Here is a 16,688-nt window from a genome sequence, read left to right on the forward strand (position 1 = left end):
CATGCCCAGTTGTGGCAGTGAGCAACATTCCTGGTATTGCTTGATTTTGAAGGCTACATTTGAAGTTGCATATTGATTTCTCTCATTTCCTGTGAATTCCACTTGGATGTGCATTACTGCTGAAATTATGTCTACAGGGTAACCTCCATCAAAAATAAGCAGAACCAGCAGCTTGTGTATATGTCACTCTTACCTGGCATTACAAGAACAAGTGTTTTTAATTTTAGTGTGGTTATTTAGCACAGCAGGGATTACAGAATGTTTTTTGAGTAGAAGTGCTGCTATGAAACAAGCTTCCTATTTCTGGAGTCCAAGTCAATTATTTTTGATGCAATTGCAAAGAGGCACATGGGTCCCAATTTAAGCACACAGTGCCTAATAGATACAACATTTTAGTATAACAATGAACATTTCTTTTAGGTTGCAGGACTGTACACCAGTTTATGTTACTAACATTGATATACACTTAGGGGTACATTAATCTTAATTAAAAACATTCCAAAGAATGGTTTGGCTCAATAGAAGCCAAAGGTTGCTGTCATTTCCCAGCAACCTTCCCAGTGTACCAATCAGCTATGGCCTTAGAGAGTGCTTATCTTAAACACAAGAAGGGATCACTTACATTATGCGGATTGCAACCAGTTGTACCTCATGAATATGGGTCTACCGCTTACTTTTCTTTTCTATAAAATGGAGAATATGCACTCTGGCCCTCTTTGTTTATGCACTAGTGCTCAACAAAGCCTTTGCAAACTGAATGAAGCAAGTCTGAAGAGACACATAGGAACTAAGTTTTTAATGGATATCAGCCCTCAAACAGCTCCCACTGTGGGTGCAGAGGAGAGAATGTACCTACAAGTGCTGAGTTATGCTATGTTTGCCTGTGGCACAGAGTAACCTGCCAGAGCAGGACCCCTCAGCTCTCTCCATGGCTGGGAGTCCCTCCAAACTCTCAAGAGTAGCAGAACATATTTTAGGGCAATGTGCATCAGTGATTAAAGTGGCCATGCCTGGACAGCTCAGGAGGACACTCTGGGAGCTGGGGGGCAACTGGTGCATGATCAGGAATGCTCTGGGCAAGGGGTTGAAAACCATGGTTTGTGGCACTAGTTTTGACATCGATTTTTCTCTCTGGCTTTAGGCAAGCAAGCCAGCCTTGCTGGCTCAGTAACTGTGCTGCCCTCTTTCCCAGGCAATAATGAGAATTAGCTCTTTGTAAAGAACTTGAGAGACTTACAGTGCCCCATAAGTGCTATGGCCTCAATTGCTGGTTACATCCAGGCCCTTTATCAATGCTTCAAGGTCCCTTTATGCAGCCAGTGATGTAAAAGTGCATTATCTAAGTAACAGTTGGTCCCTATGTATCTGGGGCACTTTGTTGTATCCCCGATACCTGTTATTAGAAACTATCATTGGGGATTCTGCTTTATCCTAATGCAAGCATCCCTCAGCTCTCTAGGTTGGTGTGGCCCAATTACCAAATGTGATCTCTTCCCACTGACATCTTTTCTGCAAGAAATATAGTAGCACAATCCACTTTCAAAGTCAAAGCCTATTAAATGAAAAAGTCTCAAGCTCCCAATCATGGGCTTGAAAACATTCAGCTCAGAGTGTCCATTTCTACCTCCTACTGCAAACACGGCATAATTTTTTTCCCAGTGACTGGATTTGCTGCCATGGTTACAGCTTCACACGGAGTAGGGTCACCTTCTCTTTCAAGCAAAATCAATGAAAGATTTTATTTTCACTAGCTCCATTAGTCCCCATACCAGTCACTTCTTACACCAGTTTTTCTTGCCTTAATGTTCCATTCTCAAAAAATGAAGAAATAAACATGATGTCAACAAGCAGTGGGATGGAGACAAGGGAAGCAGCTGTCAGGTTGATAAATAGATATAAGCACTGATTTATTAAACAACTCTGCAGATTAATGAAACCTTCAAGTGACATTTTCTATTCTCTCTCTTTTCCTTGCATTTGTAAGCTTGCAGCTACCATGGAGTTCAGTATTTCTAATAGGAGGATCTTTCTTGATAATTAAACTGTATGTTAAGACTAAGACAAAGCTTTCAAAATCAGTCACTGAAATCTATCTCTCATGTCCTTGACAGTTTTGTTCCTCCCACCACACTTAATTACAGAGGACAAATGTGCAACCCAAACATACTTTTTCTAGCTTTCTACTGTAGCATACTAAAACACCAAGATTGCCCACAAAAGTGACCATCAACCCAGCTTTTGTAGAACTTTCCTCTGATTCAAAGGAAAGAAAATGGCAAAGTGTGGAGGTGACTGAGAGCCACACTTTAAAGCTTTTCTGTTTTTTGCAAACACTGTTAAGCTGAGGATGGCATTAGGGACTTCCAATGTCCTCAACACTAAACAAGCTTTCTTTCACCTAAGAATTCATTAATGAAGTGGGTTCCTTTCACTAGAGGTCTCAGGTGGGTTTATGTTACCTCAGCCACACAAAATGACAAAATGAATTAGGACCTGATTGATATAAACTTAGAGACTCTATTCCCAAGGTGACATTTCAGAACAAACTTTTGTATCATCAAGGCAGTCACCAGTGGATGTAAAAATGCTGCAAAGGAGGTTGCAACCCTGGGACATGCTGCAAGGTGTTGGACATTCTGAAAAACCTGTCTATTTTTAAGCATGTTTCACATGAAAGGTGCCACACAGGCACTAACAGGGTCTTTCTGAAGCAAAGCCAGGCAAGTATGTCCCTCTCATAAGCAGAACTCTTTCAGGTTGAGGCAAAAGAGGATATGGAGAATGGCAGAACTGCTTGCAGACACTGAAATTCCTGTGGACCTGATACCTACTTTGATTCACAGAAGTCCTGGGAAGTCACCAAGGGCAATGGGTAATGTAGGATGGGACGTATTGAAGAGGACAGGGGGAGAATGGGAAAGGAGGAGGTGGAGAAGAAGAAAGAATGGAAACTCAAGACTCACCAGTTGCTGTTGACTCACTGCAAGATCACCCAGCAGAAGCAGGACAGGCAAAATGATCTCTCCATTCTCTCTGCCTCAGCTCCGGATCCTATCTCTTTCCCTTCTGCCTCCTTCACATCCTACGATATAAGTAATCAGGTCTCTGCTTACAATATTTCATGCTTAGGATTTCAACATTTGTTTTTAGCCATGCTGCTGAGCAGCACCAAGTTCTTTCAGTGAGCAAAATTCACTCTGTAGGTCACTAATTTAAATTCCTGACACCTCTGATGCAGCTGACAGCAAAATGCTACCTGTGAAGGCTTTATAACATCTCTCTGCTGACAGCTGACAGCCCATTCGTCTTGGTTTAGCTACCACATCTGCTTGACAGAAAACAGTTGAGGAAATACAACTGAATGATGGATTTAAAACATTAATAAGTGAAATAAACAGTTTCTTAATACTGTAACCCCAAGTCAGACAGCACTTTCTCCCTACAGGATACTTTCACAGTTGGGAGTGAAGAGGTTAAATTTGCAGCTGTTTTGCCACTGAAAATGAAGGGTGAGTTCTCTGTTCTAAATAATGGCATTTTCAGTAGTCTTGTATAATTGAAGATGACCCTGTAAAGCACAATGCAGACTGACTGTAGGTTGACATTGAGATGAAAAAGAACATATCATTACTGCAGACTTGAAGAATCTGATGTTTTGATTGATCTCCCAGTAGACATTTTTTAAACACTGTGTTCAGCACTGATGGGTCTTTAAGGACTAACATCAGCTATGAGCCTGCCTCAGTTTTTACCTCTGCAAAATCTGTATTCCACTTGGAAGACTGTCTTCTTATGTCTAACAAGCTGAACTCCCAGCATGAGCCCAGAAGGCAAATCTGGCTTTAAAGAGAAAATGTTTCATTATGGCTTTTGCAAGTAGCTAGAGGCAATCAAGATTGCAAAAAGTTATTTGAGTCTTCTAACTGAAGACAATCCTCACTTATTATATTCCTTGTCAGCTTAAATCTTCCGTGCTTTGTCTTTGCCCAAGGTAACTGGAGTTTGAGAGTAAAATCTTTCTGACGTTTTGCAGTTTGGGATAGAAATCCAGGACAGCATACACTACCGCTAGTGCCAAAGAATAAGTATTGACACTGATACAAACACAGACAGGAATGGAGGTACTGGAATGAGCTGGGAGAATTGCACCCAAAAGCTAAAACCCAAACATGCACCTATCCTCACGTGTTACAAAAGCATGTGACAGGAAAGTGTTGCCATTGCAGTCACAGGCTGCACACTTTATAGTGTGTTTGCATGGCCTCACTGCAGAGGATTGCCAGGCTTGCTCTGACCTAGCCTGACCTGCCTGCAGCTTTGTTTTCACTTGGTTCACTTAGATTTTTCCAACTACCAGGTCACTGTGGTTAACTTGGTTTATTTTTCTTTGCATGGCATAAGCAAAGTTTCTATACTGATAATAGTTACAAGTAAAAAAGAACATTTTATCTAGAGTAAGATGTTTATGGCTCTAACATAATAATGTACCATAGAGAAATACAGGTCCAGTATGACAGGAGAGGACTTAAACAATGGTAACACTAGATGCAGTGTAAAGGTTTGCAGTCATGGTGTGAGAAGAAATGGGACACAGGCTGGAACTGGAGACCCTGCAGCTATAATCAGCTCAACATTAGTCACTTAAAGAAATGCAGACCTGGAACTGGACAAAAAATTCGGTTTAGAGGTAACAAAGAACTGAAGGCTCTATCATGCAAACCTATTTCTTCATTCACAGGCAGCCCATGAGCCCAAAATGCCTCTATAAAAAACACTGGTTTCTTGACAGGAAAAGAAAAAAATGAATGAACAAAAAAACCCAAACTCAAACAGGTTCACTACTGCTCGAGGGAAAGTAAAGGAAAAGAAAGAGGAAGAGGGCTCAGCCAGAACCTAACACAGAGCACTGATAGCTTCCTTCTGGATGAATTACGCATGCACAAAGGATGCTTAGAGACACAGACAGATGGACACTTGTTGACACTTGCAGTTTTTCTTCTGTCTCCTGTGTCATCATAGTCTGGCACCAATTTAGCATTCCAAAGTGAGATCACTGCATCAGAATTAGGCCTGGGGTTGCCCTGTGTCGAGATCTGCTCAGTGCTAGAGGATACTTCTCCTTAATGTTAATGCAAACGATATCAGCATGGGTCTGAGCTTGCTGTTACAGATGGCTTTGAGGAGTTTAATCTTAGTTTAATTTGCTCTACTAAGAGGGTCATAGACAGTCCACAGTATTTCATATAGCTGTTTCTTACTGTGTTTCATTGTTACTGTGTTTAAAGCCTCAAAATACATGCGTTCCTTTTCTGTGCTGTAGTTTTTCTGGCCTTGAATTCCAGTACTTCTTGTGATATCAAAGCATCCTTAAGCATTAATATGAAAGTCATACTAACTGCTTCTCAGTGCTTATGCCACCAAAAGGAGAAGTGAAGCTCTGATTTAGTGACTTGATATATCATAAGGTCCTCATTTACCTCCCAATTACCACTAACAGAAAATGGCAGCTGCTAGGAATGAAAAGCCTGTGGACCTTGACAGCATATGCACAATAGTGTTTATAGGCAACAGCTACATAATAGCTGACCTTGAAGAACTCTGCTGGGTCTGTAGCTTAACTTCTTTTCTAATGCTTCCTGTAAACAATAGCAGTTGACAAAACCAATGCAAAGAGAGGGAGAAGGAATGGTATAACTTCATTTAAATAAAAAAATCCACAGATAGTCAAGGCAATTTAATCTGTTAAACAACTGTGTTTAACTTTAAAGGTCACTGCTTACACCAGTCTCCCATTGACTTTAGCCTCTTCTGTGGTGAGCAAAAGCTGCTGATATCAGCCAACTGACCTGTGACATTCTCCTGTGACTTGGCAAACTCAACAGTAATAATGAATTGTCATTCAGCCCATGTTAAATAGAGTTTCTTATTTATTTTGGTACATATTTTCAGGTTTACTGAGTGACATCTCTGGCAAGTTAGCAGTTAAAACATAGCTTCTCCATATCATCAACAAAGGAGCTACACTATCAGCAGCTGTCCTATTTTCAGAAGGATAGCCTGAGGGAAGAGAAGACAGCTATTTCTGTGGGTATCAGACTCCTGACAGATTCTTTATTCTTCCTCTGCTCTCACCTCCCATCCAGCTATCTGCCATAAATCTGTCTCCCCAGTTCCTGGATAACACCTTGGTTGCCATGTCCCTTCTGACCCCCTGATTAATAGCTGTGGCTCCAATACTTCATACTTCACTGCTAAGCCCTGGCCAAAACCTTTTTTACAGCCACACACACATTTTGGTCTCTCATCCTGTTTTCTCTGAGCATTGCTTCATCCAAATGCTAGCAACACATTATTTCAAGCTACACTTTTTATTATTTTCTCTACATGTTTGCTTAAGTACCCTGTGTGGGCTGAAGCATTGCTTCTAGTATTGCCACCAAGGCATTCCACAACGGATTCATCTCCATGAACATGAAACTGTATTTTATTACCCATGGTCAATCTCAGGCCATCTGAACAGTCTCTATTGTGATCTGTCTTATCAATCCGGAGCTATGACTCGATGTGCCAAAATTTACTTCAGCTAGATGTCTTGCATAATAAGCGAGAGTGCTAATACTGTTCCTTTCCATATGAGACATCATGGTGTGTAATGTATGATGGCATATACTTATGGTCAATATCAACCAGGACGAGCACAATATGAAAACAAAACAAAAAGTGAATCACCAAAGTACTTGTTCTCTTGCTAATGATTTTCCAAATCTTACAGCAGTGTAATACTGAGAGCCAAGTGTGAGAGTGACTGTGGGGAAATCTGACAGATGAAGAAGTCTGACTAAGACAACAAGCTGGGAAAGCACTCAGCCCCTGTGCTCTCTTTTCACAAAATTAAGGGAATGTCTGCCTCCAAGACAGACAAAGCTGGCTCTTATCTCTTAAACATTTTAAAGGTTTGAACTTCTGGTAATGACTTATTTTGTACTGCACTATGGAAAAAGATAGCCACGATGTCTACCCTTGTTCCCTGAAACGAAGTCATTAGCTGATAAAAAGAAACATCTAGCATTGCTATTACTGCTAACAGCTGTATTTGAAAGGGATTCTTATATCAACTCAGTGGTTGATCAAGCTGTGGAAAAATGTCTGCTAAATCATTATGCCTTGTGATCTTCACGTTTGCTAGGATAATAGGAGCAGAAACATATTTTAGTGTATTTAATAGATATTATAGTTAAAACACTGTTGCCTGTTCTTGCAACAGCCACTGAAAGGCAGTGACCTGGGCAATTTACAGTTACCATTTAGTGACCTTTATTTCAACAGCCTTTAAAAATGATTAAAAAAATAATTAGACACTGGAATTAAATATAACTTTCAAATGTTCTTGAATCCCAAAATAGCTGCTAAAGAAAGCAGTACTGAAGTTTGGGACTGCAAGTTATTTAATGAAAGACAATTACTTTCACCCGCAGAAAAATCATCCCCCCTGTGGCTCTCTCTGCTTTCTTCTCCTTCTCTGTTAGCAGCAGTAAATAGATCTTTTTGCTTGGCAAGAAAAGTGGTTCAAATCTCTGTTGGAAGAGTTGTCTTTTCAAGAGCAGTAGAGTTCACAGAGCACTTGCTACAGGAAAACATTCCCTCTGCTGTCACAGACTTTCCTGTGGGGCCTGTCTTCAGCTTGATTTCTTGTATGAGATATAGTACTGTGCCACTGTAGAGAAATGTGAGGATAATTTGGTGTGATCAGGCAATAATGGAAGACTGATATGGAGATACCTACTGCATCAGGATGCAAAGTAGATTCTACTGGAGAAGCATTGTATTGAGTCCCTTTCGCCTTGTATCTCATGCAGCTGGTTTCCCCAGAATGCTAAATGCATGCAAATCCCTGTAATCTTGATTTGGCAGAATTTTGCATCTCCATTTGGCATTTTCACTGGTTGTCAACAAACTGATAAAAACAAGTTGAAAACTATTTTAGATTTAGAGTGCTGCCACAGGTATGAAGGAACAAAAAGCACTGGACTTGAAAGATTCTCAGGAACAGTAAATTTGTCAATTGAAGGCTCTTCACTCTGTGGGGAAGTCAAAATTGTCCTTTTCAGACTAATAATCTGTTCCAAGAAAAACTACTTCTGTTAGAACATGGTTTTCAGGAGTAGTATTCTCAACAGTTTCACTCCATCATTTGTGCTACTTTTACAGTAGCATTAACTGTCTCCAGTTGAAGCCTATAATACTTCAGCAGCTGCTCACTTTGAAATGACAAGAAACCCTACAGACTTGGGATGGCATAAACTTGTTTAAAGACTTTTTATTTATAGAAAAGACTGAAAGACCTCTTTTTGTCTCATTCTTCCCAAGTAGTGCTAGCAAAAAATAATTTAGTGCAATATTTTTCAGTCAGAATAACCTATTCCAAGGAAATTATACCATTTAGTGGAACTGCGTCCATTAGTGTCAAACTCATATGAGAAATCAGCAATGATCACAATACACACACAGAGTACAGTCCAGACAACTGCTTGCATCAAGCTATCAGCCACCTGACATAACTGTAAAAAACTGGGCCAGATCATGCACCTAGATAAAGCATTATTACATCTGACAGCCATGGTGCTAGGTCATTGACTGCCAGGGAGCTATGCTGTCTGGGTAAAGTTCATGGTGGTCTGCTGAAGACAGAAGGGAGGGAGGGAGGGAGGGAGGGAGGGAGGGAAGGAGGGAGGGAAGGAGGGAGGGAGGGAAGGAGGGAGGGAGGGAGGGAGGGAGGGAGGGAGGGAGGGAGGGAGGGAGGGAGGGAGGGAGGAAGGAAGGAAGGAAGGAAGGAAGGAAGGAAGGAAGGAAGGAAGGAAGGAAGGAAGGAAGGAAGGAAGGAAGGAAGGAAGGAAGGAAGGAAGGAAGGAAGGAAGGAAGGAAGGAAGGAAGGAAGGAAGGAAGGAAGGAAGGAAGGAAGGAAGGAAGGAAGGAAGGAAGGAAGGAAGGAAGGAAGGAAGGAAGGAAGGAAGGAAGGAAGGAAGGAAGGAAGGAAGGAAGGAAGGAAGGAAGGAAGGAAGGAAGGAAGGAAGGAAGGAAGGAAGGAAGGAAGGAAGGAAGGAAGGAAGGAAGGAAGGAAGGAAGGAAGGAAGGAAGGAAGGAAGGAAGGAAGGAAGGAAGGAAGGAAGGAAGGAAGGAAGGAAGGAAGGAAGGAAGGAAGGAAGGAAGGAAGGAAGGAAGGAAGGAAGGAAGGAAGGAAGGAAGGAAGGAAGGAAGGAAGGAAGGAAGGAAGGAAGGAAGGAAGGAAGGAAGGAAGGAAGGAAGGAAGGAAGGAAGGAAGGAAGGAAGGAAGGAAGGAAGGAAGGAAGGAAGGAAGGAAGGAAGGAAGGAAGGAAGGAAGGAAGGAAGGAAGGAAGGAAGGAAGGAAGGAAGGAAGGAAGGAAGGAAGGAAGGAAGGAAGGAAGGAAGGAAGGAAGGAAGGAAGGAAGGAAGGAAGGAAGGAAGGAAGGAAGGAAGGAAGGAAGGAAGGAAGGAAGGAAGGAAGGAAGGAAGGAAGGAAGGAAGGAAGGAAGGAAGGAAGGAAGGAAGGAAGGAAGGAAGGAAGGAAGGAAGGAAGGAAGGAAGGAAGGAAGGAAGGAAGGAAGGAAGGAAGGAAGGAAGGAAGGAAGGAAGGAAGGAAGGAAGGAAGGAAGGAAGGAAGGAAGGAAGGAAGGAAGGAAGGAAGGAAGGAAGGAAGGAAGGAAGGAAGGAAGGAAGGAAGGAAGGAAGGAAGGAAGGAAGGAAGGAAGGAAGGAAGGAAGGAAGGAGCCAGCAACAGAACTCTACGAAGTGACAGAGTCATTGTATTAAAGAGCCAAGAAGAAGATTCAAACCATAATCAGCCATATTTGGATGTTTGGGTATGAACTAAATGAGTAGGTTTCCACTGTAGTCAGTAGAGATGTAATTGTCCATACTTTTGCGGTCATATGGATGCCTACTGCAACCTGAGATGCTCCAGGGTATTCAAGACATCCACAGGTATCTGGTAAATTTGTTACAGGACCAACAGGCAACCTGCACCCTAGTGGAGCAGCAACTCGAGGCCATGCAGTTGCTATAAGCAGGCATCGCTGTCAATACAGTTTTCAGTTGCTAAAGGGCAGTGGAATCCACCTAACTTGGCATTTAATCAGACACACGTATCTGCTTCAAGGTAAGCTGAATAACTCTACTTCTTCCAGCTTATAACTGATGACACTTACTCCAGTCAGATGCTAGTTTTTGCACTCCCTGGCCAGTGTTTCTTGACGCAGCTGCACTGAGCCCCTGTTCACCTATTACTCATGAAGAACAAGCTGTGCCCCTTGGCTCCTCAGCCCCACTCAGCTTTCAAAGCCCAGGTCTTTGTGACTTCAGGTGGGAACTAAGTGCCACCAGGGCTTTGCAGGCTTTTGCTGCCAATCCCCTGGGCAACAGTGGAATCAGTAAAATCACTGTATATACCACCCAGGTTTGCCTGAACAACAGTGTAACATCACTTAGATCAGAGAGTGCAACAAACTGTTTCTACCTAGCAGATCTGTCAGAAAAATGCTGCTATCGCTTTCAGGACTTCCAGACATGCAGTGGAAAAAAGCATCATTACAGACTCATGTGAAAGCCTCCAAGAAGAGACTTGCACAGCCAAATCTTTTCCAAGGCTGAGCTACAAAGACATAAGTGGACACAAGAAAATATAAAACCAAAACCTAACTAAAGTACTAGCATAGTTTTATAGGAGTGTGAAATCACTGTGAAAGGTTTCCATGTTTACACAACAGTTCAAGCAGCATGTACTGAATTGAATCCATTAGGGATGTGGAAAAAAGTATACCCTGCCTTTATGAATTTTGCCTGGTACAGAGGGTTACTCAGTGGAGAAAGGGAAGCAGGAGAAGCATGCACTTCAATGGCTGGGAAAGGAATAAGGAGAGTGGTTTGCACCATCCTGGCCTCCCCATCTCACTGGTCTTTTCTCATCCTCCAACATAGTTTTCAGACATTTGATGCATATTCTTCAGCTTGAGAAAACATTAACAATTCTTGCTCTTAATTTTAAGCAAGTTAGATTTGGAGAAGTGTCACTGGGAAAGATGTTACAAGTCAGTAAGTTTCATCATGGCTTGACCAAAATTTAGCCACATTTGAGAGCTTTGGACTGAAAATCTACTAGGGAAAAACTAGCAGGTCTTAAAGCATGCTCCTCTCTCTTTAGAATGGAAAACTTCAGGGGGGAGATAAGTCTTATATAAACAAGGGTGTAGAAGAGCCAAAGGAGGCCTATTTCAGAAAGGGTATAAAGACACAAGGAGAAGCCAGAAAATACAGGAAAACTGTTCCTAGGCAGCACAGATTTACAGTTGACTAAACAAATTACTGTCTGGACCTGTGAAAGAACAGGAGCTCTCCTTGGTTTCACATTGACATCAAGAAAGACACTATGAGCCTGTCATAACACAGGAAAATCCTGCAGACCACTGGTATATCCCTGCTTATAGATACTAAATGACTCCAAAATCAAGGGGAAAGTGTCACAAATGGTAGGAAACAGACTGACAGTCTGGTGAAAATTATTTGTTATGTTTTTCAGACTTTTACTGTTCTGAAGTGAGTGGAGTTCCTAATTTTGCGGCACACTTATTTATGAAGAAAGCAAATTAAATACCTTTAAGTGAAGAGGGAATACCTCAGAGTAAGAGGTAGTAGACATTACAAGGAGTATAACACTGCAGCATGAAAGATATCTTGAAGATCTTAGCAATTAAAAATCTCTTAGAATAGGCTATGTCTTCCAGTTGAGTCCACATATAATGCAAATGGAACAGGTTTAGCTTTCCAAGAGGAACTCTCAGTCTGACATAATTACAATCCAGCATGTGCCTACTGCCAACATGTGAGGCAATGCCAGAGTTACCTCAGTGACTGGCAAACAAGCCTTCTTGTTTGGAGGAAGTCTAGCAATGGTGGGGTACAGTATATTTAAAACTAGAAACAACAACAAATACAATTCTAGTAATAAAGACTACCTCTGTGCATGTTACATTAGACTGTCTGCTGTGGTAAGGCTTCCTTATGAAAGTAACTCAATTCTCCTTTCCTCAGTTACAGCAGAATGCTGCTCCCATCCACACAGAGCAGTTTATGATGCTTGGACAGTTTGTACCCTTGTGAGATCTGCTGCATTTTATACAAATTAAGCATTGTCCTTGGTACTCTGGGACAGGATGGACCTCTTTTCCTGTCTTGTTTCACTAGTAGAGAAAACACTAAGCATGTAATTGTCACCTATAGGAAGGACAAATGGTTTAAGAGATGTGCTTCTGCAAAATATAGCAAAGCCTGAAGGAAACTAAAACTGTAAACATTCATGCAAGCTCAGTATTAAAAAGCAACAAAGCACAACCAAACCGCATACAAAAAAAACCCCTCAAACCAACCAAACAAAACCCCCAAATCAACCATACAACAAATGAAGAACATATACACAAAAAAAAAATCCAGCAACAAAACCACACAGTAGTCATGGTTGGCTCGATAACCCAACGGCTCCCTCTTCAGGGTGACACACCTTATTTGTCTCACTATGTAATTGTAGCACAATGCCAAGCAGTTTCAAATGGACGTTGACATATTCTTAGGACCAACAAATCCCTTATGTTTAGATATAACCGTGTATTACATGCAAAATAAATTATTTGGTATATTAAATTTAAGGTACATGCTAATCCTGTCTCACTTCACAATTTCTGTAGATAGTAATTATCATAGAATCATAGAATCATAGAATAGTTAGGAATTCAATCCTTTTCCCCACTGCCAAGTTAATGGTAACTTCACAAACCTCCTTGAAATAAGGTATAGATTTGTATGGTGTGCTTCCCTCTTTACTCACCAAAATCCACACATCTGAGCCTTTCTGATAGAAAGGAGCACAATCTTGGTGAAAGAATGTTATAACTGATTGAAAACCAGAAAAAAATGGAAAGGCCTTCACTCAGAAAAAGCAATGCTTTGTTAGTCTAAAAATTCAAAGAATAAATGCATAGATAAAGAAAAACATGGTTAACAAATTTTCTATATTTGACCTTTTAGACATAATTTCTGTTGCTGTTCATTACCTTTCTGACAAAGATGCATTATTATGCCTCTTTGTAGTTTTTCAAGGACCAGTTATTAGGAGATGATGTTGAAAAGATAAGGCTTAGGAGGTACTGCTCCTGAAAATATTCTGTCCGCTTAAGGCAGCAGCACATCCATTTCTAATCACTGATGCCTTATTTCACCTTGGGCATTGGCAGTATATGATCTCCCAGATTTATTTTAAAAGCTCAGTGTCTTTTACAACAATACCCTGATCTGGATGTATAAAACTTAGAGAAAACTCAAAGTAAATATGGTTATTATTCTATCACACATTATTGCAGCAGTAGGCATCAATAAGCTATTTTAATACAATTATCAAAACAAACGCTCCCCCCCCCCCCCCCCCCCCCCCCCCACTGCCAGTACATTTCATGGCAATTCTCTAGAAACCAGACATGCTATTAACTTTAACAGAAGTAGCTTCAGGGCAGGAAACAGCTATAGCTAAGCTTCTACTTAAAATTTTAACTACATCTAATATTCATGAGTTGGACTATTTTGCGTAGCTATAAGTAGCTATGTTACTTGAACTATTTATTTACTGAGCATCTCTTGACTCTGTTTATACTCTTGACCATCATGTGTACTAGTCATAGGTCTGCCATCATTGCCTCACACTAGAAGGCATTTTTCTAGTATTTTTGAAAAGAATCTCTTCCTACACCTACACCTTTCCCCACACACACACACCTCCTGTCCTAATATCCCCTCATTTGGAAGTTTTCAGGTGACTGAAAACCGTGCATAGTTCTGTGATTTGTAAAGTTTCATTACTTTCTAATGGGTTCAGAGAAAACACTTATTTTGCAACTATCTCTACAAAGCTATGAGTCATTATTAATAGAAGCCCTCATGTGAAATGGAGGTCCAGGCTGGTATTTGTTTGATGCACATAGATGCTGTACTAATACTCTCTAACCAAAAGATGTTTTAAGCTCAGTGATGAGAGTTCAGAAGTGGACAAAAATCCTCTTCTGTATTTTACCTAGTTGTGTAAATGCCTCTTTCTGAAGGCTGCAGCATGCCCTAGAAAAGACTAATTGCAGATGGAATTTGCACAGATACTGTTCAAGGTAACAGCCACGGCCCATACCATCTATTCAGTACACACCTCACACCAGCACAGCAAATGAAAGATACAGTATATTGAGGGTGTATTGATGCAAATCAATTCACTAAACCATGAAGATGATAGCATAGGTGAGGATAAGAGTATTTTCCAATTGCTGTCTCAAATCTATCCATCACAGAAACAAAATCCCATGTCAGCTACACCTGGAAACTTAATATAAATAAAGAAGTGCCAGTAGGTAACCAGAAAGTAAGTAAGATTTAATAATTCTACACTATATCCTAGCCTCAGTCTCAATCATCTGTCCATAAAGATAGACTGGTTAAAACTAGCATGGCTAACCAGCATGCATACAGTTTATTATCCCTCAGAGCAGACCTCAGGCTGCCTTGACAAGTAACAGATGGAATTTTACCTTCACTTGGATAAAGTTTCAGCAAGGCAAAAAACTGATTTAGAAGCACTTTAATATGCTGCTCCAGCACATGCTTACACAATCTATATAACCAGACTCCTATCTGGCTGCATTCTCCAGAACGTGCAAAGACATAAGCTCCTCAAATTATCACTGTGACAGGCCAGATTTCCTATTACTTACAGATATCTATTTCACATAATTTTTCGAAGACAGAAGCATAAGCAATATAAACTAAATATAATAGACATGAAACAGTGATTTTTCCCGTATGCAGGGGAAATGTGTAATGAAAACAGGTTTTTAGGAGGCCAGGCTCCTTCTCCTGTCAGCAGGCACCGGCCTGAGCAAGCCACAAGAGGGAGCGCAAACACTGTTTCAAAACGCAACAAAGGGGAGGCAGAAGAACCAGTTCCAGGCAGCGTTTGATGCCAAGCCTGTTGCTAATAACCTGCATTCTAATTTGTACTGAAAATCAATTTAATTTCCTCTCCAGCTTTAATGCGTTAGAAGTAATTCTTCAATACTAATCTGGTAAGGAGAAAGAGAAAAAGTCATTCATAATGTTTGGCTTGCACTGGATAAATGAAATGCCGAGCCAGGTCAGAACAGCAGGCAAAGCGGCCTTGGGTGTCAGACAAGTGGGACAAGGCGGAACCGCTTGCCTGCAGCAAAAGAAACGGAGATCAGCTGTGCTCTTCTCCCTCCTGCTTTTCATCCTGCTCTAGCTGCCACCAAGGGAGGGACTTGAGCATGTGCAAATACCAGTCCAACTCAAAAGGGGCACCTACTGCCAACCTTTAACAGCAGCAGGAACTGGTATCCCCACCCTCTGGGACTGTTCCAGCCTCACCCCCCTCCTCCTCTTCCTTCATGATAGACAAAAAATAAGGCTTCTTAACTGTGATGAAATAGACTGTCAAAAGAAATACCTGATAAGAGATATTTTAAACCTGTGATGTTTATATGTGGGTCAAATATGAAGTTGTGAAATCTTCTACCATCATAGTCCAATTTTTCTCATCTCTTACCTCTGAATATTATTCAGTGAAATTCCATTCTGGAGCTGAAGGTTGTTTATATAAGCCAAGGATAAATGTAGTCCTAAAGGCTGTTCTTTCTGGATGGCTTAGCACAATACAGTGCCCAAATATCCATTTCACTTAGCTGTTGCAGTATTCTAGCAGGAAATAGCAGCAGGATATCACTATTATGGAAAGGACAGGAGCACGAAGGATAATGCATGTGAATACTGATCTGCTGACTGATGTAATAATTGTGATAAAAGATAATGTGTAAGTAGTTTAAGACTTGACTCTTGTATAAAGTCAGATACATGGAGCATAAAACTAGATGCTTCTGGAAGCTGGAAAAGGAAGAAGGTCACAAGGCTGCAGAGCAGATCTAAACTCACACCACACAGTTCCTTGCCTCCATAGGACCCAGGGCAGCAGCAAACTGCACTGGCAGGTTGGTGGACACAGCTTCAGGATTCATGACTGCCCCATAACACAGAGTGAGAAGGGATCTTTACCCAGCATGAAAGAGATGTGGAAATGCCTCACAGCAGAGTCTGGGAACAGCAGCTGCTGGACAGCAAGTTAACCAAGGTTCCTGCATTTGCAGGTTACAAATAACATCCTAGCTAAATCATCATATGTATTTTCCCAGTAACACACAAAATCAATGAAACATCATTAAGAGAAATTAATTGGCTCTGAGGCTGTCATGGTACTCACCACACCTGCCACTTCCCTTTGATGACAGGATCATGAAAGTTCTTATCAACTAGTTTATTTAAAATCTTCATAAATGTATCCTTTTGCCCTTTGCACTTTCTCCTTCTCTTTCTTAGTCTGCATTTCTATTACATTAGAAACAGCTAATGGTCCCAATGTTAATGCTAACCATCTTCCTCTTCCATTCCCTGTAATGGGAGAGAAAGGTCCCACATGAGTCCTTGCTAAATTAGCCAGTTGTGACATCCCCAGACTAGAACAAAGACAGACTTGCTTTTTTTAAGAGATATTTAAAAAAATATGTAAATAACCTGGTGAT

This window comes from Melopsittacus undulatus, chromosome 3 (assembly GCF_012275295.1).
Source record: "Melopsittacus undulatus isolate bMelUnd1 chromosome 3, bMelUnd1.mat.Z, whole genome shotgun sequence".
NCBI lineage: Eukaryota > Metazoa > Chordata > Aves > Psittaciformes > Psittaculidae > Melopsittacus > Melopsittacus undulatus.